This window comes from Castor canadensis, chromosome 1, assembly GCF_047511655.1.
Source record: "Castor canadensis chromosome 1, mCasCan1.hap1v2, whole genome shotgun sequence".
NCBI classification, from domain to species: Eukaryota; Metazoa; Chordata; class Mammalia; order Rodentia; family Castoridae; genus Castor; species Castor canadensis.
In genome coordinates, this window is record NC_133386.1 from 99,181,976 (window position 1) to 99,208,425 (window position 26,450).

Consider the following 26,450-nt stretch of genomic DNA (forward strand, 5'->3'; position numbering starts at 1 on the left):
TCTGGAAGTTTGGCTAAGATAATATAAACTCTTTCCCTAGCATATCCCCTCATAGTGATGTCTATGAATCTTGTAGGTGAACACTGAGATACAGGCCTTGAATATCCTGTATTCTACTCTCCTCAGATTTAGCAATTTAAATGTCCATTAACATTTCACTCAAATTACATAAATGATTAATTAGTTACTATTTCTTAATGTTACTGTTTTGGAAACATACAAATAACACATTTTGAACATATATAAATATATGCATTATATGTGTTTATGCATTTGTATGCTTCTTCCCACAAAAATATGAGCTCCAAAAAACTGAGAATTTCCTTTTTCTCTTTTAATCACTGCTGTGTTCCCAGTGTGCCAAGGACATTTTCTATAATAAAGTAGACATTCAAAAATGTTGAATGAATGTCTGCCTTTGCTATATAAAGCCTTATATGATTGGGTACATGCTATTCTTAGTCCAGTCATTTTGCTAACATAATTAGGAAAATAAGGTTATCCCAGACCATGTTATATACTTCCCTCTGTGTGAAAAGGTGCTTGCCATTACTGAAAGTAAATGTACAAGTTAGGCCCAATGTAATATTTACGATAATAAATAGGCAAGCAAGCAAATAAGCAAAACCAATAGCCCCCTAGTTGTTCCTTTGAAATTGAATTCCATAAATACAGTTTTTATACATTTAAAAAAATACCCTGAGATAGCATATACAGTAATGAACATAAAGCTAAATATTATCTTTACATCCCCTAACATGCACCTGTGCCTAGCTCCTGTGCACAGCTCTGGGTGGAGCAGGTGACTGAGGATCCTGTGTTCACTCAGGTTTACATGTGCCCCTTGTGCTGAGTATAATGCATCTGGACATAGCTGCTAATCTAATGATTCTTAAATGACAGATGGAGTGCCACAAACCTAAAATGGTTATTTCATTTAAAGTAGCCAGGTATATTTTCTGGAAAAACAATAAAAGAAAAGCATATTTAATGCTACACATTTGGTGCACAGTAAGACTATTGCTAGTCAATTGGCATCATGGTAAGACTCTTTTCTGAGCATGGGTCAGAGATTGCTTATTATTTTCTGATTAAAAAATACATTCTTTCACTCTCTTCTCCCATAGGTTATCTATTTTATGTATAACAGTAAAACTATCCTCCATCATTCTGTCTTTGGGCAGATCATCTTTATTTCCTTTTGACATGGCAAACTTTAGTACATATCAAAATAGACTGATTTTAAACACCTTATAGGTGTTTCAGGTGTTAAGGAACATTGGGCTCCTTTTGACAGAGTCTGTCCCTTAACATCCTAGGTGACTATCTATAATTTTCATTTTGTATTATTCTACTTCCAAATAATTAGCATTAGACTTTTTATTGGGAAATGATGTTTGAATCTGCACACCAAACTTGTTTTCTTCTTTCCTGCCAATCACACATACCTCAGATCTATAATTCTTGCCTCACTCTCTACTTTAAACCTATATGAAATATCACACCTCCAACCATAGGAGCCTCCATGTGTTTTTATTTTTTCTCTATTAGAGTAGAATTCACAAAGGAGGAGGTTGAAGTGTATGTCTGGAAGAACTAGGTTTGCTTATATCCCTCCAACTTCCTCAAATACACTATTTCCCATCGGTCCACTTGTCAGCTGTCTGGAAGCATTGACCAGACACATAAAGAACTTTTATTAGCAAAGCTATAGAAAGCGTTTTTTGCTCACTCTCTGTATATCTTCTTTTCTTGCAAATGTCTTCCTTAAGTTGGAACCTATTGTACTTGTGGTGTTTTACTGCAGCACACAAAGAATATTAAATGAATTTCAACAACAGGACATTTTTTTACTGTGACTTTTTAACATATGTCCTTTTAAGAAATTGTGTCCAAGAATGACATGAATAAATCAATAAAGTTCTACCAATAGAGTAAAAGATGAACTGAAGAAAGAGAGAGAAAAGCCATATTCTTACATGGGAAGGTTTAATGTTATAAAGGCAATTATTCACTCCATAGTAATTTATAAGTACAACTCAGAAAATTCTTTAAAGAAGAACTCATCAAATTGACTGTAAATTTCAGCTGGGAGATAAAATGTCAAGAATGTCAAGGAAATTAAAGAAAAGAATGTTAGAGAAATAGTCATATCAGATATAAGTATTTGTGTAAATATGCATAAGCATATCTATCAGGTGCAAATGTACAGCAGCCAAAAATATTATCAATTGAAACGAAGAAAAGAAATACATAAAGCAGAATATTGAAAGCCAAAACACCAGAAACGTACAGTGTTTAATACATAACAAAGTTGCCATTTCAAAGATACAGAAAAAAAACATTTTGCAGATAGCATCAGCAAAATTGTCTCTGGAAACTTATGACAAATATACATGGAAAAATAAAGTTTAAGTTCCATAATACACATAAATGGATACAGTTCTAGATGATCTAAAGAGCTAGGAATCCATCAGCATTAAAGTAGATTAAAATAGGTGGGCATATACCTGTAATCCTAGCTATTCCAGAAATAGATTAGGAAGTGTGGGAGTTTGAGGGCAGTACAGGTAAACTAGCAAAAGCCTATCTCAAAAATAAAGTACAAACAAAAGGAAATGCATAAAGTCCTCAGTTCAATCCACAGCACCTCCAAAAACAAAAGGCACAGAGGGAAGGGGAAAAGACTGAAACTCTATACTCCCAGTATAAATCCTTTGGAAGAGAGGCAGACAGCATTTTACACCCCTGTCAATATTTCAACCTAAGAATTCTCACATTCCGAATATGTTTGTTTCAGTATTGCCCAGCCTTTTCCATCACTGAAAAAGAGGGTGGAGATGCTATTAAGAATAACAAGCTGGGAGGAAAATGGCCATTTTCCAAATGTTATATTTGTAGACTTTTGTAATACATAAAATAATATTTATATCTAGTGTTATAGTAAAATGATTAACCAATTGTGGACTAATTATTTCTATGTATGTCAAATACCAGTCATAAATATTTTTCAATATAATATGCAAAATAATGTAGAGATGTTATTCTTAATATATTAATTCAGGATTCATACAAAAAAATGAACTTCAGTACAGGAAGATAAGGAGACAGAATGATGTGAGGTAGCAAAAGTATTGACACATCTCAGGAGAAATACAGAAAAACGTGTCCTAATCCTTTGATTAAAAGGTTAAAATTATGTTAGCTTCTGTTGTAAATGCATACAGTTCTCATCAGTTTTAAGAATTGTCCTTTAAAAATATGGGTAATGGGAATATTTACCCCAGGGATTTCTGTGGTACCAAAACAATTACCATGGAGCATTTTAAGAATAAGATAAGCAAAAGTCAAAATTATTATTATTACTAAATATATGAAGGTTTTCATATTGAGTGAGGGAAGGAAGGAAGGAAGATAAGAAGTAAGGAAGGAAGGAAAAGAGAAATATAGGAAGTGATGGAGAGAGGGAATTAGAGAGAGGGAAGGAAAAGTTCAAATATTCTTAATTCTTTATGTGATTCTTTTGTATGTTAAAAGGAAATACAGCCTGTCACAGGATTTTTTGATACTTCTTCTGTCCTTCCTAAGTTCTGTGTAAGAGGAGAATGCATAAACATATTGTGGATCCATATCCATGATTTCCACACATAAAGTACTGTCCATGAAATGTTCTACGTGCTCTGGCCCACCTACCTTTTCAGTTTCTTTGAGTCTTTGTTCTCCTCATTCAACAATACTCATTTACATTGATATACTCTTTATTTTTTTTTAATATTTTGACTTAATTTCTACCTTATATCTTTTGTCCTCACTATTGATATTTGTGTGGCTGTCTGGTTTTAGAACTTAGAGTTCAAATTGGATGTATCTTCCTGGGAGGATCCTTGACTCCCAGTATTTGTTAGTATGTGCCAAATGCAAGTAACATTCACTTGATATCACAATGACTTAAATATTAAATACATATATAAAAGCGAATGTGCAGGTACAGCTAGGTTCCAGAATTGGTTGATTGCAGGTTTAATGATAGCACCATGTCTTTCTCACATTAGTATGTCTCTCCATTCTTCCATGAACAGCTAGCTTCATTCTAAAGCTTATTTTCTTCCAAGATAGTTAATGATTGCCAGTGAAATGTTCTGTTCACATCACTGCACATAACACAAAGAAACTATTGACATTTAACTAATCCACAAATTAAGTCCTTTGTTTCTACCTACTTATAAAACCATAGGTCACATGAGCTCCAACTCACCTGTACTGTCTTCACAATCATCAGAATGTAAGCCTTGATAGGCTGTGGTTAAGTAAGAGTCATGCCAGACCTCTATCTGAGTCACCTTTCCCTCTGAGCAGTGCAAGTGTGGGGTCCAGGCTTGGACACATAATGATGGCTTAATTTCAAAGTAAGAGAAGAATACGTGTGGACAGGCAATCCAAAAGTTTCATGTATTTTATGTTAATATCTTCATCCTTTGATATTTGTATCCTGATGCCACTTACTAATAGAGTTACTCATTTACCTATTTTGTTTATCATTTGCACCCCTACTAAGGATAAGCTTCATGACAAGGTGGAAAATTTATCTCGTGTTCCTCAGTTATACCTCCAGAGGTTAGCGTTGGTTTTGGTTCATAGAATACAATTAATTAATACTCCTTAAATTAATTTGTTAGGTATTCAATCAGCTAATGAGCAAAAGAATTTGGTCAAAGGAGAACCAAGAGTAGTTGGGAGGTTAATTTCTTACATTCTGATTATGACAGCCTGTGCCTATATTTCTGGTTGGTTAACATGTATTATTTTAATGTGTTAATATATTAAAGGCCAATTATCTTTCCCCTTTCAAAATTTCTTTTGTGGGTGTTATGCAAACTGGCCTCTGTCAGTAACTAGGCATGATTTGTAACATTAGGATTGACTCAAAGATGATTCCATTCTCATAGTTTAAGAGATCTGACTATATTAGGAGGTCACTTCTACAATTAGTGTGAAACTGTCCTTGGTCACAAAGAAGAATGAATCCAAACTTTCCAGGGGATACCAAATGCATTACTGCCTTCAATGCAATAAATGAAGAGAAAATATTTAATATAGCTCCAAAATTGCACTATACTACAGATCCAAGATATGAAGGTTGTTTTAGACACCACCAGGGGAAAAATACTGATACACAAATAGAAATAAATTATAGTGTTATTTAATTAACTGGGAAGTTCAATGTGCTCTAGAGACAATTTATTGCAATAAATAGAGCATCCTATCCTTACAGTGTATTGTAATGAATGTAAATCAAGGATTATTTTTCCTGGAAGGAAAACATTTACCAATTCCTTATAAACTGTACCTAAGGGCCTCATTAGATTAATACTTTACTGGAATGCTCCATTATCTTGGCAAACTTTGTATTACAAGGCCTCTTTACCACATTGACATCCTTGGTCACTGGCTCCTCTTTGAAACATGGCTCTTCTTTTTAAAATTCTGTGTTAAAAATTATCTTTGAAATTTTTATTGGTATATGATAGTTCTACAAGGATTTCATTGTGACATTTCCATATATACATATCATACCCCAGTTTGGTTCATCCCTCCATTAATTTCCCTCTTCTCTCACTCGCCTTCTTAAAGTGACTACAACTGGTTTCAATCTTCAGTACTCATACATGTATAGAAAGTACCTCAACCATACTCACCCTCCTATGCCCTATTCATTTACTTTCTTCTTTACCTTCTCCTCCCACTATTACTGTCCCCTTCACGACTTGTTTTTATATTAATATCCTTCATTGTTTAAATGTATGATCTTTCTTCAGTGGGGTTTGCCTTTGTATTGTTACCTGTAAATATATTGTACTTTAATGAGTCTAACACCCTATATTATTTTTCCTTACCCTTTTCCTCTTACCCCATATTGTTCAACAGTTTTCTATGTATTTCATTGTATCTTCTTCCTAAAAAGATGTGATCTATTTCAATATTAATCACTATCTGTTATTGTTTTCTTCTTTTCCTCCTCTCTCATCTCCTCTAACTATCTGACTTTTGGAAACATGTTTTATATATATGCATATATACATATATATGATAATGTTTATATTTTTATTTGGATATATCCTCCATCTATGAGAGAAGGCAGGTGACCTTTGTTTTTCTGAACTTGGTTTACTTCACTTAACACGATGATCTTTAGTTCCATCCATATCCTTGAACATGACAAAATTACATTTTTTATGGCTGAACAATATTCCTTTGTGTATATATATCACATTTTATTATTCCACTCATCAGTTTTAGAACACCTGAGCTATGGAGCTGGGATACTGTGAATAATGCTGAAATGAACATGGTGCCCAAGTGTCTTTATTTTAACCTGACTTGCATTCCTTTGGATATATGCCTAAGTGTGGTGTTGCTGAATCATCTGGTAGCTCTATTTTTAATTTTTTAAGGAATCTCTGTACTGCTTTCCATAGTGGTTATGCTAATTTACATTCCCACAAACAATGTATAAGGATTTCTTCTCCCCTTCCATCATATTCACCAACATTTTTTGTTTTTGATGATAGCCATTGTGATAGTACAGTCTTAATGTGGTTTTGATTTGTATTTCCTTTATGTCCAAGAATGCTGAGCATTTCTTCATCTGGCTTTTTTTTTTTTTTTTTTGTCATTTGTACTTATTCCTTTGAAAAATTTCTGAGTAGCTCATTTGACCATTTCTTCATTGAGTCATTGATTTTAGGGGAGTTTGGTGTTTGAGTTCCCTGTATATGCTAATTCTTAATCTCTTGTCAGATGTATAGCTGGTGAAGAGTTTTCTCCCATTCTGTGGACTTCCTTTGCAGTCTGGTGATGATTTCCTTTGCTGTGCAGAAGCATTTTAGTTTCAGGTAGTCCCATTTATTAAACCTTTCTCTTAATTACTGAGCTATTGAAGTTCTATTTAAGAAGTTATTGCCTATACCTATATGTTCCAGTGTTTCAAAGGCTCTGCCCTTATAGTAATGGCTTTTATCCTTTTCAAATTGGTATTTATACAGAGATAGAGATCTTGTTTCAGTCTTCTACATGCAGATTTCCAGTTGTCAAAGAAACATTTATTGAAGAGGCTATCTCTTCTCCATTGTATGTTTTGGTGTCTTTGTTAAAAATAAGGTTGCTATAGCTATGTGGATTTAAGTATGAGTCTTATATTCTATACCAATGATCTTTGTGTCAGTTTTTGTGCCAATGTCATGCTACTTTTATTGCTATGGCTATGTAGTATAGTTTGAAATCTTATATTGTGATACCTCCATCATTTCTCTTTGTTCTCCGTGTTGCCTCAGCCATTCGTGGTCTTTTGTGCTTCCATATGAAATTTAGGGTTGAATTGGAGAGTGAACACTCCTGTCAAGTTTCTGACTTTAGAATAGATGGTTAGTTTTTCCCCTTTTAGTATGATGTTTGCTATAGGTTTGTTTTGTGTACCCTTTATTATGTTGAGGTATGTTCCTTCTATTCCTAGTTTCATCAGAGATGTTATGAAGATAGGATGTTGAATTTTGTTAGAGGCATGACTATTTCTGCTTTTGTTGGGTTGATTGTGTGACTCTTGTCCTTGCTGCTGTTTGTGTGCTGTATTACATTTATTGGAGCACATCTCTTGGCTTGCACTCTCCTAGTTCTCCTGACAGGTTCTACACAGTCCTTGTCAGTTTTCCTCATGGCTTCTTCTTTTGACAACCATCTCTTAAATGTTGAGGATTCAAAATTTTCTCTTTATCATAATTTCTCTCCAATCCAACATACTGAGAAGCAATTTTCATGATTTCTCTAAAATTATTCTTTCTCTATGTGATCTTTCATTTGGTGGCATGGTAATCCAATTTGCTATCCAAGCTAGAATATTTGGGTCCGCTTCTAACTCATTCTTTTCATTGCTACATCTACATAATTCCAAAAATGTGCACTGTTTGTTTCCATAATATATTTGAAATCTTCACTCTCTACCCCAATCTTACTACTGATCTAAGGAACACCCACATTTACTTATGTAAATTGCCTCCACAATTCTCTAACCAATAATGATTTATTCTGCAAATGGCCAAAATAAATAGCTTTACAACATTCAACAGAGAATAAAGAACATAAGTAAGATTTTAAAAATGGAAAACCATATATGATTAGTGAAACAATTAATTCTTTCTATGCAACTAACTTTTCAGTTATCCATATATTTCACTTTCTGCTCATTGCTTCTAATGTCAGGTCCAAACTTGCTAATTATTCAAAGCACTGTCATTTTGTGTCTCCTTATCTTTTAATCTGTATCCTCCACTGCAGTTCCATATCCATATGGTCACAGATTTAATCAAATCTTTTCTTTTGCATCACCTAAATACCCTGCCAATCATTATGTCACCGAAATGCAATTTCATTTTCTAAACTCTGTACATCTTTATTTCAAGTTCCACTATTTTTCATGAAGTCATCACAAAACTTTAAATTCCTTGAGCTATTGATCTCCACCGAATTTAGAAAATTGTTACGTGAAATTTTTAGTTGTTTATTTTTTGTTTATCATCTTGAAGAATCTTTATTATTTTTAATTTAGTTATCATTGTTTGGCCTGTGGAGTTTGGCTCAAGTGGTAGAGTGCCTACCTAGCAAGCACAAGGCTATGAGATTAAAACCTCAGTACCATCAAAAAAAAAAAAAAAAAGAATTAATGAAAAGTAAATACCTGTCTGTCACTACATTTTTATCTTTGAGTATAGATACTCTGCTTTATAATTATTTACAATATTTCAATTCATTTCATAATCTATAACACCTTGAATTTTGCTTTGATGATAAAGATTGAACTTATTATATTACTGTAGCCCCAATCCTGGGATTTACTTCTAGCTTATTAATATCATGCACAAATAAAAAAAAAATTTAAATATGATTAAAGACATTATGGGGAAAAGTTGTATAACATCTCCATATTGCCTACTTACGAAAACATGACAAAATATTAAATCTGAATGATTTTACAAAACCATTTTGAATTTTATTACCTTAATAATAAATTTAAATATGCATTTAAAATTCTATGACGCTTACCCATGACCACACTGAAAATAATATAAAGTGTGTTTAAGACACGAGAGAATGATGCATGTATTTGCTGCATCAACATTACTTTTACACTTTTATTCTAGAAAACACGCAAGGTTAACTGATCTGCATATGAGAACACAGCCAGAAAATGGAAAACCCACAACAGAGTATCACAAATCTATCTTCCAAATTCTATGTCAAAAACAGGCAAAATGAAACACTAAGGTGAGATGCTCAATATTATGTAAAGCCTTAGATATAATTTTAAATTTTCAAAGGTTAAGAACATACCAAAATTTCTTTGCTCATTTTAATAGTTTTGTATGGTTGGAAAATTGCAGGATGAAAGCAGTAGGCAAACAGCAGTAGAAATATTATTTTCCATTATTATGGTTATAATGAGTTGTAATGTACATTTTTGAGGGTTATTAAATGTCTACATACTTTTCTGTCCACTTTCATTTGGAATACAATAGATGCTTGCACCCGAGGTATATATCTTTTGGAATTAGTGGGATTCCATGCTGCCCTGATATTCAGGCTATTCTATCAGTAATTTCTGTACAGATGTTGTCTAAATAAATTTGGAATGTGACTGAACAGGAGACTTTCAGTGAAACTTTTCAACAAACAGTTCTTTTTTATTAAATGAATTCCAAGGGACTTAGACATAGCACCATGATAGAGTCCTTTATAAAATTTTTGATTATCAGAATGCTTTCTTTCTATTTGATGTTCACAACTATCAAACATTTTCCTTTCAAAATTACAAACAATTAGAAATCAAAAAGTGCTATTTTTCCTAAACTCATTGGTCACTAGTAATTTTTAAACCTACATTTTGACCATTTGTAGGGTCTAGAAAATTATTAAAAACAATTCTTTAATGCAAATTATTTAAATGCATTTACAAAGTGCAACATACATTACTAGTGAATATCCATATTAAAAGAACATTAAAACTCAGTGGAAACTAAAATCAGAGATATTGGTGTTATAACACAAATTATTTTCTAAATTATAAGTAGTGTGCCAATAATATTGGACTAATAATCTTATATTTAGATTAGAAATTTGCACAGATTTTTACTACCAATCACAGATGATATTTTCTAATATATTCAGAACCAACCTTATATATTATTGGTTATAGCATTGTTTTCTCCATGAAGACAAGTCCAAAAGCAATATTTAAGAATTAGTTCAGAAAACAAAAATTTAACCACTCTATGTTGAAATTTAAATTGATATGTTAAAACCTTTCTAAGTAGAGTTTTTTATATAAACATATATGAATAATAGCCAATTTTGTGTCCTACATCCGTTTGGTGAGGTAAAGAAATTTTTGATCCTTGACTTTGAAAAAGTCAACGTATTCTTAAATAAAATAAAATTACAAATTTATAAATAACCCCATAATGCCTTGTATGTGTTATTTTATTTCTATAACATTGTATGATACTATCATGTAACTTGATGGTTTCCATTTTTGTAAATGTCTCATGGTTTCATTAGCAATGAACACTCATAATAATGAGAAAAATAACACTTCATGATAGCCATGGGTATTGTTTTGTGACAATGTAATAAGTCTGATCCACAGGATTGTATAAAACAATCTCACATGAGTCAAGAATTATAAAGATAGTGCTTTAAATTCTTTGTAAATCTAATGAGAGAAGTAAAAAGAAAGGTAAAATGAGAAGGAAAAGGGAAAGTAAAGCATTTTTACTCGATAGAAATTCAACTTCTAACATCATCTCCTGAAGTATAATTGTGATACAGATCGCTGCAGTATACACAGCTGTCAGTTCAAACAATATCTGAAAATTATAATTCAGTCATAATGTTTTGCTTTGATCCTTTTAGTCATACCCATACTTGAATAAAATATGCATTTAAAAACTTTGTGACTTGAAGATTTTAAAAATACATCTTCCCGATTTTGACTTTTTAGATCGACTTTACTTTTATAGCAGGTTTAGATTTTCTGAAAAATTCAGAGGAAAGTAATAGAGTTTTCATATATCTGTGCATTCCCCACACAAATACAGCCTCCCCTACAATCAGTATCCTCTACCATGAGGTCTGTTTGTTAAAATAGAAAACCCAACATTGGCATGTCATTATAACACAAAGCCCATAGCTTCATTGTGGGTCACCAATTATGTTGTGTACACTCTGGGTATAGACAAATGTATAATGACATATATGCAGCATCATAATATCATATGGAATGGTTCTACTGCCCTGAAATCATCCATTCTCCATCTATTCATCCATACCCCTTAAACTACTGGCAATCATTGATCTTTTCATGGCTTCTGTGGTTTTGTCTTTTCCAGAGGATTGTATGTTTGTAATCCACAGTATATATCATTTTCATGTGAATGTCTTTGACTTAGGAATATGCATTTAAAGTTCTTGCATTTCTTCTTAAGGCATGATGGTGAGTTTTTGTTTTGTGTCTTTTCTTTTCTTTTTATGCAATATTTCATAGCCTGGATGTTTTTCAATTTTTCTGTACATTCACAAACAGAAGGACTACTTGGTTGATGCCAAGTTTGGAAATTATGAATAAAGCTGACAGAAAGATTTATGTTCAAGTTTCTGTGTGGATATGTTTCACTTCAAAGAGGTAAACACCAAGGAGTGTGATTGTTGGATCATATGGTAAGAGCATGGTTAGTTCTGGGAGAAACTGACAAATTATCTTCAAAAGTGACTACACACTTTGCAACAAAGTGTGAGTGTTCCTGTTGCTCCATGTTCATATTAGCTTTGGATGTTAGCCATTGTAAGAAGTGTTTAATGATATCTCATTGTAAAAGTTAACTTGGAAATGATCTCACATAAACTCTTTTCCACATCTTCAATTAGAAGTCTAAAAATCAATTGTCAAGTCATGCTTAATGTTTTGTATTCTTCTTTCCTTATTCTGTCTCTCCCATTTGAGCTGTGAAATTTTACACATCATTTTAGGTGTGTTAGATATTTCTGACTTGCTGCCAAGAAATCAAATAATTCATTCAAGTAGCAGAAAAAGAACTGGATTCATCCAAAATAAATGAGAACAATACTATGTGAGCATACTTCGCCTGATTTGTAAGTTCATTTTAGTCTTATATGACAGTCTTACCAAGATATGACTAGATGCAAAGAACATTAATTTATTATTCAATAAGTACTTGAAAATATTACAGATAATAGCTACCAGTCCATGTCTAGAAACTTAACCCAGCATGGAGGAAATAATAAAATAGACGAGAAAATAATAAACAAAAACAAAAATAGTAAAGTGAGAGAGATCATTTATCTCTGAATTATGGAAACAAAGAAGGCAGTTTCCTAATCTCTGTACACAGATAACAAAAAGGATTTCCTCACTAGAAGCTCTTTCCTGTGAGTGCAAGTTCAACAACCATCTTCAAATCAAAAGATATTTGAAGTTGCCAAGCTTGTCCTTGAAATTCCAAGTTGTCCTTAATGTATAGGAATTAATTCATGAAAAGGTTTGTTTGCTTCAGGAAGCCAAAAAGACCATGAAGTCCTTAAGAGAACAACAATGTTTGATAAGAATGGTAATTGTAAGACCAAATATTTCCAGAACAACTATAAAGACTAACTATCACCAACTGTGGTTCAATTAAAAAAAGGAAAAGGCCCATGCCAGACAGAAGCAGCCAATAAAGAAAATTCTTAGCCATGAACATAAATGAACAGATATGATCTATAAAATATAGTCTGGCAATGATCTAGACAAATAGAAAACAGATAAATAAAAACAAAACATAGGAAACGTTCCATAATGCTTAAACCAAGGCAAGGTATACCCTACCAAGATTAGTGTAAGACCTTCTTACCTCACAAACCCATGGAGACACCTTGAAGGAATGACTTCTCAGATCTATACTTACTTATTCAACATTATTATTTTCCTACTAAAGCATGAAAATCATGAAAAAAATAAACAGATAACTATAGTGTTATGACTAGAAGACATGTTTTTATCATACATTAAAGTTTTCAATTCATGAGCACATAACCAAATGACTTATAAGAACTTTATCTCCATTCTAAGGAGATAAAAAAATGCAGCATTTAGGATCTAAAAAAAGTCAGTAATCTTGTCTGTAAAGGAGGAGATAGAAAGTATTTCATCTGGGAGATCATATGGTCTGTGTCCTGACTATTGTAGCAAAAAAGAACCGTTCTAGCAGCCATCAGCCCTTCGCTTGACAATTCCTTATCTAGATCAACAGAAATCAGAGCTCAAACCAAACGTGTTCTTTGCCATCAGGGTCAGAGATTCCCAAACAGGATAACATGTAAGTCTTTAAGGTAATGCATTCTTTCTTAAACCATGCCAGCAGGAAGGATATCTAGGAAGGATCTTGGGATGATAGCCTACAAAACACTAGAAAAATCTGTCAATTAATCAAATCTGACTTTATTAAATTTGCTGCAACAATGGAGAACATTATCTCAACACAGTGTTAGCAGAATCTCAAAGTAACAAAGTTAGTTAAAGTTACTTATAGGATCTTAAAGTCTCAGCTTTAAGAAGTGGGACTTTTGAAGTAGGTAACTTTTTAGAATTGAACGATTTTGTACCCAATACTATAGGATTGGTAGGCAAAACAGGCTGAAGGTTTTGGTAAGTTTAAATGGAACTGTTGCCATAAGTGAACAGTTTCTTCAGTTGTGAAAAAAAAATTGCCTAGTAGCTTAGGGTAAAGAGAGGTAAGCATGCAATAAAAATACTATACATAAAAACTTACGATATCATATACTCAGATGACCAATTTTCTTAGTTACTACTGTTTCAATAATTCCATGACACCAAAAGAAAAGTTATTAGTTATCCTAATTCCTTGAATGATGATTTCTTAGAGCAAACATTTTAGTTATATGGACACAAGTGCTCTTATTTCTTAGACCAGAAGAGAAAGGAGCCAACAAATTGATGTTATAAGATGTTCACCTTGTAGTATTTTTAACTGCATACTTATTTCTCTTTTTCCTAAAGTAGTCAAAGGATTTGGTGGAACCAGAAATGCCTATAATTTGATGTTTGGATCCCTAATCATCATGACTATCAAATTTGGAGATATGGGATAAATTAAAGACAAATATGATGGATAATTTAATGAGAAGTCAAGATCTCTATTCTGCCATGAAAGGATTTAGTCCCCCAAATTCACTGGGATGTGGTCTGTGGGCAGACCTCTCCTATGACCTATCAACACAGGAGTGTAGCAGCCCCTTCCCTATGTAGGACAACTCTGACATGCAGTCCTAACTTCAGAAATCCCTGCATGTCAGCCAAAGCCTTTGATTTACCTTCTCCTGAGATGATTCCTCATTCTTTCTTCAATCCTTCCCAAGGATGTTGATTTCAATAGCACTCTACCCTATGTGTCAGTCAAGTTTAACTATGCCTTATCTTCTGCTTCCAGTAGAAATCCAATGTGAATATATTGGAGGCAAAAATTGTTAGAAAAGAAAATGTAAATGAATCAACTGACATTGGAGATGTCTAAAGCATAAGGAGTTCCTAGTGATAATAAGGTTTTATCATTCAGTATGTAATTGATAATACTTGCTGATAGGTCTCTCTCAATAACCTGGATAAAATGAGGATAGAAATAATGGGTTACTGATTAGCAGTATTCAGTGGCTAACTGAAAGGGACATCAATCTTACTTTATAAGTTAAACAATTAGATTAACTCAAATTCAATAATTTTTTAAAAAACTAATTGAATAGTGGAAGATGCAGAACAACAAATTGACCAAAATTTATCATTTTTATTGGAAAGACTAGATGAGTACTTGCTAATCTAGGTTGGATGTATTAAAATAACAGCAACAGTTCAAGGAGAATATTTGAAACATTGGAGAAGGCTGATTGTGGGCTGGCAAACAATATAAACCTGTGGAGGTCCAAAGTTGGGGAAGTTCATAATCCATTGCAGAGTCCTTCTCTATAATCACTAAGTACTCATAAGAACGGTGATGAAGAGTTCTAACACTTGTTCACTGGGCTGTAATCTGGTGTGGGAGTGAAGTAAAAAGTGTAAGAAAGTCTACCTAGAATTTTCTCTACTGCTTTACTGAAAAGCAGATGACATAATCTGTGAGTGTAAAGACACAATGCTAATACCTTGTTGCACCTATGGAAACAGAAAAGGAGGACAAAAAAGTGTTCTTAGGGGAAGGGCAGAAAATAATCTGTGCTCACAATTATAGTTGGTAGAGGGTGAGGAAAAATAAAGCAACATTCCTGTGATGCCCATTATTGTCATACCTAAGACTGAGGCCTAGTTGGAAAAAAGAAAGAACTCCAACTTTCCTCCTCCAGCAAGCTCCCAAAAATAAGCACCAGCAGTTATTCCTGAGAAAACAATGAAAGAGCGAGGAACATGAAAGGACCCTCTGGCCTCAATCTTGCACTCAGGCATGGGTTTAAAAAACCAGTCTGCACCACAAAAACATAATGTGCCTACAAGAAATAGAAATTCTGGTTCACTGTGGATAACCATGGCAACCAAAAATTAAACAAAAAATATAAAACAAACCTTATATCAACTCTAAGGGTTTATAATTTTCTCAAAAAGCGAACTACACTGCAAAAATTAGTGTATTTTTTTGAAAATAAAAAGGAATCTAAAGTTTTCTAATTCACATCTTCTATAATTCATTATATTTATTAATAATTCAATTCAGAATTATCAGCTATTTAGCACTACTGGAAATACACTAAGTATCTTTTAGTATCTTTAGTATCTTTATCAATGTCTTTTGCAACAGGAAATAATTTGACACAATGTAACCTAATAGCTGCAGGTGTATTTTTATATCTGCTCTATGCATCAGGGAGGGATTTTAGGATATGACTTGAGACCTAGGTTTTGTGATTTAATAATTTTACCTTAAGCTTTCATGGAAAGTGTCCAATTATCTCTCCTTAATCTTATTACCAGGTGAATGTCAGGTATCACATCAATGAGAGATAAACAGATGCAATTGTTTGGAAAACATAATGGATTCTTAGTCACTTTTATAAACAATATCATCAGAAATAAATTCAGAGATGGTTAGAAATTTCATTTTTAATTTAACTTCAATTTTAAAATTATGAAAATGAGACTAGTTAAATGACATTGTGCTTGAAAAATAATTATAGAATGTAAACAGTATTTATGCTGGCATAGTGAGAGTAAGAAAATGATTTGATATAGCTGAAAATGCTAACTTTAACATTATAAATACTTAAGCTAGCTCTCCTAAGGAGGAAAAACTTCACACCTGGACTTATATTCTGAAAGTAAATTGTTGTAAGAAGGCAAAAAACATTGTAAATATTGGTAATATTACATTGTTCTTACTTTAACATTTAAGCTATCAAATTTCTTAATGCTGCTATTTTAATACACTGGCTTTTATATAAATTAAATATCATGAAAGTGTATGGTATATAAAAATGTGGAATTAAGTATTATTTGAAATTTGAACAGGTTCTCGCCATTTTGGTGACATCAGTTATTAGTGAAAGTTTGTCTACAGCACCTCATACAATTCATATCCATAAAGAAGCTGACACTGTGCCTAGTATTTATCTTTTCTTATGCCCTATCCCATCATAATGCTGTTATCAAAAGTGGCCAAATCCATCAGAGCCACTATTGATAGGAATAAAACAAAAAGGACATTCACAAATTGAAGCATCTCCTAGATTATTTTAATTTAGATATTTTTGTCATTATTACTTTTTATTATTATTTTTCAGACAGGATATTGCTAGACATCCCAGGTTGGCACCCAACTCATAATCTTCCTGCCTCAGTCTCCTTACTGCAGGGATTATAGATGTTCACCAACATGCCTGGCCATATTTTCTTTTAAATCTTTTGATGGCATTGGGTTATGAACTCGGGCCTTTCTGCATGGTAGGCAGGCTCTCTACCACTTCAGCCACACTTCTAGCCTGGGCACTTATTTTTAAAGAAAATAAAAAATATGATTTTGACAAAGTCATTCAGCAAAACTGAGGAATATTGCATTTGTAAAATTTAAATGCTTTTAAAAAAAGCATTTTAAAATTATGGCTAATTGATAAAAAATACATAAAATATATAATTTTTTGGTGGCAATAATTTGAACTCAAGATTCTGCACTTACTAGGCAGGTATTCTACCAATAGAGCCATACCTTCAGTCCAAATCATTTGTATTATTAATGGTTAAGAATGAACACTCTTTATTCAGATATCTTAAAATGAAATTTTCACTGCTTAAAATCATACAATCTTTCATAATTTTTTAGATTCTCTGTACTTTAGTCCCATGCCTTGTAAAATGTAGTAGTAATTGTTCATGCTTGTAAAGTGAATTAAATTACTTCACACAGGTAGATGGTAGTTGTCACAAATTGCATGATGCATACACACTTGTTGAAAATTCTTGCTTTTTGTAAAGTAGATGCTACAAAGAATCAGTATAAAGGTATATATAAATAGTAGAGAAGGGAATGATTGCAAATATCTAGAATTTTTTCAGTAACACAAAATATTCCTTTAAATATCAATATAAATATTGAGATCCCAATCATAATTTCCCCATCATTGTATATCTGAAGTAGCTAAACTGAAACTTGTATTTTATAATGTGATGATTTGAGCCTTAAGAAATATATTCAAGAAAATGTGTACACATACACATTTCAAATTTTACACATTTAAATAAATAAAAGTATCTTTTGTTTCATGATTACACATACATTATTCTGCATCAACATAAAAACACTGCTATGCGGTGGGAATTAAAGATGCTATTAACCACACTTCACTGATCAAGAAGTGAATTAATTTTCTAGACTAAAATTTCCCATTGTCTTCATTATAGATCCATAATTATTGTATTTGCATGTATTTTGCAAAATGTATGCTGATTTCTCTTTCATCTTCCATAGAAATCAGAGAGAAAGAAAGGCTGGACTGACAGAATATCATATTTATAGGCAAATAATATTTACCTAAGTCCTATATATATGTATTTTCCCTTTATTTATTTATTTATTTTTTTGTTGGTGGTATTAGAGGATGAACTCAAAATCTCATACTTGCAAGGCAAGTGCTTTATCACTTGAGACACCACAGTCCCAGCCCTTTTTTCCTTTAGTGATTTTTCAGGTAGGGTCCCACTTTTTTTGCCCACATCAGCCTGGACCACAATCTTCTTACCTACACCTCTCATCACTGTAAGTAATCACTGGAATTACAGTGCACACAAACATTGCCAGTTTTATTATTGAGATGTGGTCTCATTAACTTTTTGCCCTGGCTAGTTGAATCACAGTCCTCCTGATCTCTGCCTAAGTATCTGGGATTAAAAAACTGCACTACCACCATGCCTGACCTGGAAATTTACAGAGTTTTATTCAGATGGAAAGGGGGCAGGTATCACAAATATAGGGACATATTAAAGAAAAGGGCTTACTTGAAAGGAGAAAATATGAAGACGGCTTATGTAAAAGTTATTAGCATTACTTGGGTTTATCTCAAAGAACAGAATTAGATATGACCTGTTGAATACATAAATAAACTACCTTCACTCTCAAAATCCTCACAGGTGTTCACAGACACAAAGAGTCTCCCAAGTCCAGGATTGCCTGAACTGTCTGGAAGATTATCTACACAAAATTAAATTTGTTTGTAGCAAAAATTGATGTAAAAAGTAGATATTGGTCTATCCCCTCACATTTTTATTGGTTGCACCTTTATATTATTTCAATGAAATATATAGTTGATTGATATTTTCAGGGCTGTAGAGAGAAGAGGAAGTATTACAGAGATCAATGTGTTCAAGGTGTGATTATCCACTGTCATCAGGCTCATGTCATCCAGTTTTTCTTTGACTCCTGCTAAATCAAAATAAAACTGTTTGAAACAACAGTTGGTTAATGAAACTGACCCTGTGGGATTGAGCACCAGCAGTCTGAAATATGTATGAGTTCTCAACATAAAAGTGAAAAGTGTTAGTATGAGGGCTAAGACTCTTCTATTACTTGTTAATTTTCTTTAAATGATGGCAAATGTGTGGCACTTCTATGTGCCACAGCCCCATCACTAATGAACTTGACACACTGCCAGCTGAGCCAGTTTAAGCCCTAGACTTTGTTTCAACACTTTACTTATTACTCATTAACTCGATGACAATGTTTAATAAATATTGATAGAATTTTATTACATAAAATTTTTACTGTTTTGTTACATTCCTTTCATCATGAGTACATGTGTGGAGCTTCCAAACGGTCTTCACACTAAAAAAGATGAGTAAAAGTCTAATTTGTGTTTTCTTTCTTGGTTATAAAGGAACAGCATAAATATTGAGATGAAATCGCTGCTGCCAGTGGCCACTTAAATTCTTTTTCCTCTTAATTAGAAACAAACCCCCGAGTCTGTGAGAAGTAGATAATGTTAGACACTGAAGGTCCACAGTTACATAAAATTGGTAACAAAGTAAAGACTTTGAAAAGCCAAGATCATGTGAAAATCACATATTATGAGGTTTAGAAACTAAGACTACTGTAAGGAGAAGCAAGTATCTACAGAGAAGTGGAGTGATTAAAACCATGCAAATGTGAGTGACAAACCACAAATTCTAGTCACTATTTGATTTTACTGTAAAACTTAAAGTTGTGCTTTGTGTCCTGCATTTGGGTGTCCATAAGATAGTCTGCTTTATTCATTGTTAAAATGCTCTTTGCTGATTTGAGTAGGTTCTATTGTCATTGCTACTAACCATGATATAGAAAAGATAAAGTTCTGTATTTATAGAAGCAAAATAAGCCCATATAAAATTCAAACATCTTTAGATTTCAATAGAGATGGGAAAAAGCTTTGCTAGTGAAATGTAGAATATCTGTAGTGAGATGTCTTTGTTTTTCACGCTTTGGGGAGGTATGCCTCTAAATCATGTGATTTTGAAATCTAGATATCAGTTATATTAGTTCAAAGAACTTTAGGAGCATGGAATTGAATAATATAATTCTTCTCAACAAATCATTAAGCATGAAAACCGGCTCTGACTCCTTCAAACCAAGTCAAGGTCAATCACTGATTTGAATAATATGCTATCATTTATACTCAAATATAAAAATCATGTAGGTCAATTTCTCTTTACACTCACTGTATTTAGATTTAAGGAATCATTATTTTAAAAGTACAATTAGGAAACTTCTAAGATACACATGTACATTAACAAACGACAGAGAAATAATACTTTTTAGAAAATGTGGAGTTTTTTGAATGACTAAAAACAACATATATCAAAAAATGACAACTGAATATAAAATTTCTGACTACAAATATTATGAGCCCTAGCTTTTATATTTAATATGTGAATTATTTGCAAAAGAAAAAAATGATCACTGACAGTATGTTTCTGGAGCATATTAATATCCACTCATTAAAATTATTTATCTTCTATTTTTCCTTTCTACCATAACAATAGATTTTGAAACCCTTTCTGTATCTAATACATTGCAACTATCAGTATATAATGTTATAAAGTAGTAATTATTCACTGTGTGAAATATTTTAAATGTGGAAGACAAAAAAAATACATACCCCAGCTATGCAGAAATAAGTTTTTCCTCACCCCCACTTCTTCTCCATGTCAGAAATATTACCAAATGCACAAAATTACTGAAGGGACTCTCAGCCCTGAACTACAAGGAAGGATTTGCTCAAGTCTCTTAATTTGTGGTAAATTCTACTGGCTCTTGACTCCTGCTAAGTCTTGCTTATACTTGGTACTAACATCCCCACATCAACGAACCTCAACACCATTCTTAGACGGTGAGCATACATTCTCATGATATTTCTCAATACAAAAAACTGAGACTCGGTCTCAATTTTTCTCTTTTCCTCCTACTCCATAATCTGGTCAACATCACTCCTGTTTGTTCACACTCTGAGACATCTGTCCACTGCTTATTTTTGTACTCTTGCAATGCAAGCCCTTCATTCCAGGGATGGAGCTATTATCCCTCATTTACATTTTGGCAGAAACTCCTCCTTATAATTCGTACTCTCCTATCTCTCTTATTTCTTTCAATTCACATTTCGCTTCCCTGCTAGATCAACGATTGGCATGATCTTTTGTTTAGGACATACAAATCTAAGCTCATTTGCATATTGTTACTACTTTTGAGGCCCTGCATGTCATACTGACCTCCCCTATTTCAGCAGTTTTTACAGGCTAAGTTCATCTCATCCAGTTTTTCTTTCTGTTCTTCAAGGATGCCCCAGTTTTAGCTCCCTGAAGAAGGTCTGTTATATAAGGTACCTATGGTTTCTGAAAATTGTTCATTTCCTAACTTTCTCTCAGGACCAACCTCTCCTCCTTGTCCAGGTTTACAAATGACCTGCTCACAGAGCGATTGCTGGTCATCCTCTGGACTGCCGGTCTGTCCATTCTCCATTAACCTCCACCATGCCCATGGTTTCGTGTTCTCACCAAATATCTTTTTTAATGTATGGTTAAAAGACAGACTCCTGTCAATTCCATGTTTTCCTTTGTGTATATGCATTATATACTATATATGTACTTACATAGTTCTTGACATACATGTATAATATAGAAATACATATATATATATACACAAGAATGGTATAAAATGTCAGAATATATGTATGCATATACTCCTACACACCACACACACACACACACACACACACACACACTCACACACATGATCACAGAAGATAGGATGTTTTTTTAACACCACAATTTACAGCCAGGTTAACAAAAGAGAAAGTTCATGTGATGAAAGCAATTGCTGTACTATTAGGAAAACAAATAGCTGTTCACACAATCTTTATCACATGAGGAATGTAAAGGATTTTAAGGAAATTGAAGGAAAAATTTATGTTCACTTACATTTTTCTAAAGCTCAGGAGAACTAACATTTGTAAGGCAACACTAAGATATCATACAATAATTGTTTTGTCACATTTATTTTGTATTTTTTCTACCTCATGGTAGAATCAGAGCTCTCCAAGGAGCCCTGAAATTTTTATTTAATGTTGAAACTTAGAAACTATTACAGGGCACTAGGTCTGCTCCTTGTCACTCACATGTCATTTCTTCTAAATCATAGGTGAAGGCAGAGCTAAGAACTACATATGAATGTGTGCATTAAACATGAGTGTATACTAACTTATGTATATGCATTCATCTAAATTTGTTTCTGGGTCGGTGTACACCAGCGTTCCCTCTAAAATTTCCAATTTCCATTTTTACAGTTTCATTCTCTAACAGTGAGAAACTTGACAGAAAATTTTTAACATTTGCACTACTTTAAATATAATGGATTTTGACATAGCTATAGCACATTCATAACTTCAATATTAAAAAATAATTTAGACAAAGGTAACAAACACCTATACTTGTCAGTTTTACCAATTAGAGATTAAGAGTCCACCAAAAGTAAACACATCTGAATCGCTAGATTCTGTGAATACATTTTCTTACATGGCCAGAGAGACTTTGAAAATGTGATTAAGGTCAGAGACCAACACACACAAACACACACACACACACACACACACAAACACACACACACACACACACAAACACACACACACATAAACACACACACACCTGTGTTGGAAATACAATGGGTTATGAATAACATTGTGCAGAAAAAGTAAAGACATAATGTTGAAATTTAAAAATTTTTGCTTTGAGTTATCATACATTAATAATATGAGAGGATTTCCTTGTGATATTTCCATACATTTGTAGAGTGTACTTTGTTTATTTTTTATTTAACCATGTTATTGTTATGCTGGGGTATATTGTGACATTTACAAAAGTGCTTGCAATATATTTTAGTTAAATTCATCCCCACCATCATTCTCCTTTATCTCCTCTCCCCTCATTCCTGGAATAGTTTCAACATGTCTCATTTTTTCATTTTCATATATAAGTACATAACATTTCCACAGTATTCACTCTCCTACACCCTTTCCTTGTATCTTCCCCCCCTCCTAGTAGTGCCTCCCCCAGACAGGACCTATTGAATCTTCATATCGTCTGTTTTTGAAGGACATTTTTGTTTGTTTAAGATATCTATACAGGAAGTTTCATTATGACATTTCCATGTATATAAGTATTATCTCCCAAACTTGTCCATCCCTTCCATTTTTTCTCCTTTCTACCTTAGGACCTTTCTTCGGTGATTTCAATAGGGTTAAGTATTCTATATCAACTCTTATATTAACCATATTCACCTTCTTTACTTCCTTCTCTTCCCCTCCCTTCAATTAGTGCCCTCCCTTAGCTTGACCTGTCTTTCATTCTTGTCATTCATTGTTTAGGTGTCTGTTCATTGTTCAGTGGGATTTTTGCCTTGCTATTGTACTTGTACAAGCATTGTACTTAAGGCAATGTAACCCATCTCCATGGTACTTCCTTGCTCTTTTTCCCCATCCAGTGTTATGTAACAGTTTTTAGCATGCTTCCTTCTGTCTTGTTCCTACACAAAGGTGATGTACTTCATTATTATTCTCTGTCTTTTTTCTCCTTCTTTTCTTCCTTCCTTGGTCTCTGCTACTAGTCCCACTTTTGGATGCAGGTTCTTTGTATATTTGTATTTACATATAATATTGTTTATATTTGTATTAGGCCAGTATTCCACATGCAAGAGAAAAAATGTGGCCTTTTTGAATCTAACTAACTTTACTTAAGATGATGTTCTCCAGTTCCATCCATTTACCTGGGAATGACAAAATTTCATTTTTCTTTTTGGCTGAGTAAAATTCCATTGCCTTAAGCCATTCATCAGTAGTGGGACATCTTGACTGTTTTCTTAGCTTAGCTATTGTGAATAGTGCTCAATAAACATGGGAACACAGAGCCCTTCATCCTACCCTGTGTCAAACAGTGTTGGTGGGTTTCCTTATGCAGTCTTCATATGTATACATGCAGCATACTTCCATCTTCTTCACTCCTGGGGCATTTGTTTCTGCTTACCTTTCAAATATTAAACACTAGATGCTATACCTTCTTCATAGAATTAGCATTTTGGAAGGAAGAGGAACCTGGAAAATTGTTAGTCAGCATGCAGTAAGACATGCAAAATGGGGTCCTGGTCATGGCAGCAAATTCCCATTAGTGAAGGTATCCTATGCAGATTCTTGGATTTATAGTGTTTCTTGGATTTGCAAACCATTCCATTTCTATAACAGGTTAATTCCATAATAAGTTCTTTGAGCCCTGATAAGTTTCCATATATTGTTTGAGCAGAAGTTAGAGAAATTGTTTTATGGTTTTTAAGTATGTTAACTGGAATATTTTCTTCCCCATTCTTATATAACTCTTAAATTCTTAGTGATTTCGCTGCTCCCAAACTAAAAGTCAGTCATAATTGGCTTATATCAATTACTGCATCCAGCATAGTCACACAATGATATGTGATCTAATTTGGGTCTTTGTGAAATGAGACAGTTTTTGCCAGTAGTATGTATTGTTTTGCTGAAGTCTTCTGTTATGTTTTGGTGTAAGTGTCTTTGTTATCTAATATCCAGATAGGCTGAAATTTAGAAAAAGAAATACCTATCATTCAAGACAAAAAAATGCTGATCAGTATTCTAAGTACCACAACTAACTTTTAAAAAATGTGCATGAACAAATGTGTGTGTGTGACTGAAGTACGTTTCATACTGAAAAGTGACATCTAACGGAACAAGTAAGCTGGTACTGACTATGGGGAGTGTGGAGGATGTTTTGCTTCAGTGAGATGTGAGTAGAATGGATTAGTTATTGACAGGCAAGAACTCTTCTTGCAGTAACTAGAAAAAGAAATACATTCAAAATGTGTTTTTAAAGACATCAGAAAAAGAAAAATCGTGAAACACTCGATTGTCACCTATTTTGCTCCTCGAGGACTTGCCAGAGGTGGCACAAGTTGTGTTTCATTTGACCCAAGTGGATAGACTTTAAGAGAATAAAGAATAATAGCAATTTAGCTATCCTAGTGGGCAGGCTTCATACACAGAAAACTAGATGTTCCCGTTTTATAGTTCCTTGCAACACATTATCCAACATTTAGGTAGGCTTAAACTTAAGCATAAAACCAAGATTCATTTCATTTTCTTTTATCCTTTCTGTGGGACAAAAATTCTGCAAAGTTTCAACTTGCTGCTTCTGCCCCACAGGCTTTCAGGTGGTTTAGTCAAATGTGTCTGGAGCTGGAACAGCAGAGGGATGTAATGGTTGGCACATAGATTTTCTCTCCCTTTCTCTCTTTGTCTCATCTTGGAACTTCTTCATTAGTCTGTCTTCCTCAAAGCACAGGGGCTTTAGGGCAAATGGACTTCTGACATAGCTGTTGACATAAGGGAGCCACTCCTGCTTTTGAATCTGTGCCTGGTTCAATCCCTTATTTTTTCAGGCTTTTAGAACTTCCCAGCTGCTATTTTTGAACTCAGCATATTTTCCCTAACATGAGGAGTAAGGAAAGGGCACGCAGAAGCCATGGTGTGGGTGACTATTTATAATTTAGTTTGTGTGAGTAAGCCTATGTACAACATCTGTTTCTACCACGGTTCACTGTACGTGAAGGAGTGTGAATTGTTGGGTAGAAATCTGCCATGGTGTTACTTATGTAGAGAATCTGATGACTGTAGGTTTTTCCTTTATGAAGCTAACATTTTCTGCATGGATAATGGCACAGGCAAGAAATCTCATGAAATGAAATGGCACGTTGTAAACTAAAATGAGAGGCCTTATATTTTTCTATTACTAAAGATTTGTTACATTCAATGCTAGAATAGTAACTACATTAGTATTAGTTACATAATATCCTTATAAATGCTTGTTTCTGAATTTGTCAGAGCTCCACACATTCTTATTCAGATGATTACATTTATATTGGACTGTAAAATAGCCATCCTGGAGACAAGTGATAAAGCAAGTTTTAAAGTACAAAGACTTACATTACATGTCAAGTGATTATTCTCAGGGACCAAAAATCATGTTCTATCTACTATGCAGCAGGATGGAATTTTATGATAATAGAAGACTCTTGCAAACAAGTCTTACTATAGTTTTAAAAATTAGACAGTTCTCTGCCTCTAAGTATTGCCTATATAAATGATCCATGAATGGGAGTTTCTAACATCCTCTCTCCTCATATCTCTAATCTTTTCATTTCCTCTCAATTCTAGTTGCATATGCTGCATTTAAGAAGTGGAAATGTTGTGATCCCCAAAAAGTGGCATAGCTGGAGCACCAACTAGAACATTGTATGTCCTTGAATTTGGTCATTTTGCTTACCTATACTGATGAC